Below are 1,903 nucleotides of genomic sequence, written 5' to 3'. Positions count from 1 at the left end.
TCTATCATTAGATTTAAAAAAAATATCTGTGAGAGACAGAAAGTAAAGTAAGCACGCATGCTACAAACTATACCAGAGTCATTTAGACAGCCGTTAGCACATGATTCTCCTTATGGGGACCTGATGTGTTTAATATGCTGCTGAGAATATAGCCCAGAAGAAGCATTTAGTATAGCTTTTATTTTGGAAAGAACCATTTCTCTGTAATAAACTCTCTTTTCCAAAGATGAGTGATTTCTCGATCAGATAGATTTTTTTATTATTTTGTCGTTTCAGCAACATTAAATTTAAAAACTGTACTTTTCAGTTAAAATATATATTTATAATTGTAATAAATGACAAATTAAAAAGGGCATGAACATTTTTCGTATCGAAAAAATCGAACCATGACACCAAAGTATCGAACCGAACCGAACCGTGAATTTTGTGTATCGTTGCACCCCTAATATATATATATATATATATATATATATATATATATATTTATATATATATATATATATATATATATATATAGGGAGAGAGAGTTACTGCAGTTACTACTTCAGTCCTCTGTGTCAGATACATGCAGACTGCTGTTGTGCTCTGAACTGTTAGTGACCACTTTGGCCGCTTTGCAAATAAGACTCACGTCTGTTTTTTGAGGTTTCCATGACAACACTTTTATAAACTGTTCCAGTGGTTGTTTTGTTAGTTTGTGGATAATCTCATACAGGAAACTAAAATCAAACATAAATATGAAATGTTCAAATGTAAAAAGATTTTATTTCTACCTTCTAACTACAGAAGCATAAAATGATCAGAAACACAAATACTTTCAAATCCTTTGAAATACATTCAAATATATTCACTGCCTATGATATAGTTCTTATTTACATATTTTAGGAGATCTTTGGACAAACACAGTTAAAGTATTTGTTGGAGCCCATATCAGTATTTACTTGTGAAACACTGCAAACACTGACTTTAAGTTGTGCTGTCAGATACTGAAGGTCACATATTTCACACTTTGTTCTCACTGCTGTTGGAACATGTTAGATACATTCAAGGTTTATTACAAAATCTTTATACAAATAACTGAATATAAAGAGCATGAATACACCTGCATTTGTTTTATGCTATAAGAGAGCAATATGTCTGATATTATGATGTAATATTGTAACTGCACATAAAGCTGAGCATGTCTGATATTTGGGCAGCAGAGGAGCAAGAGTGGCTTCATAAAAAGCTTCTTCTTGGCTTTGCTGCTACAGCTCTCCTCACTGACCTGTAAGACAAGCACAAAAAGACAAAGTGATTTCCAACATGTAAAGATATTATGAGCTGAAGACATTTAATAATGTGAAGAATAAATCAGCCTGCATGGCAGCAGAATTACTGAGAGAGCTTCCTGATGTGACTTCAGAATAAACTGCTGCATCAGCTGCAGGACTTGATGTTCCTGTGAATGAAGAGAAGATCATTGAAAACAATAATATCAGTAACCAGGAGGAAACTTGATGTCTTATTTAAATCTACATTGATTTTATTTATTGGTACAAGAAAAAAAAAAGCCAGATTTTCAACTGATTTATGACACCAGTAAATATATTCCTGATACATTAATGGTCTCAGTCACTGTAGTTTCAAGTGTTACTGAATGCAGCATCGTGTTTAAGGACAATAAAGTGCTGAAGTTAGTCCCCACAATAAATCCTGTCAGGGTGGGGACACCTCCTCAATGAAATGTTCCATGTGAGCATGCAGTGTAGCTCAGTTTGCCACTGAGGTCCAAAATTGGCTTCAAAAACTAAGATAGCAAAGACCAAAATTCTCATTTTTGGCAGACAATGTCAGTTGTCTGTAAAACAGCGCTATGTCTGCCATGCAGACAGAAATTAAAGTGAACATTTACATGTGCTCT

At 33.7% G+C, this 1,903-nt stretch overlaps 1 long non-coding RNA gene across 1 annotated transcript; it reads right to left on the bottom strand.

Annotated features, from left to right (window-relative positions):
• Nucleotides 1–1,112: 1,112 nt before the first annotated feature.
• Nucleotides 1,113–1,495, bottom strand: LOC120722597. Its single transcript, XR_005693545.1, has 2 exons — nucleotides 1,379–1,495; nucleotides 1,113–1,267 (listed from the first exon to the last, which is right to left on the bottom strand). It is a non-coding gene; the product is annotated as an uncharacterized LOC120722597 (long non-coding RNA).
• Between the last annotated feature and the right edge of the window lie 408 nt (nucleotides 1,496–1,903).

The sequence above is a fragment of the Simochromis diagramma genome, unplaced genomic scaffold (genome assembly GCF_900408965.1).
Source record: "Simochromis diagramma unplaced genomic scaffold, fSimDia1.1 OVJJ01000650.1, whole genome shotgun sequence".
Taxonomy (NCBI): domain Eukaryota; kingdom Metazoa; phylum Chordata; class Actinopteri; order Cichliformes; family Cichlidae; genus Simochromis; species Simochromis diagramma.
Note: the sequence above shows the minus strand (reverse complement) of the source record. Positions and strands in the feature narration are given on the sequence as shown.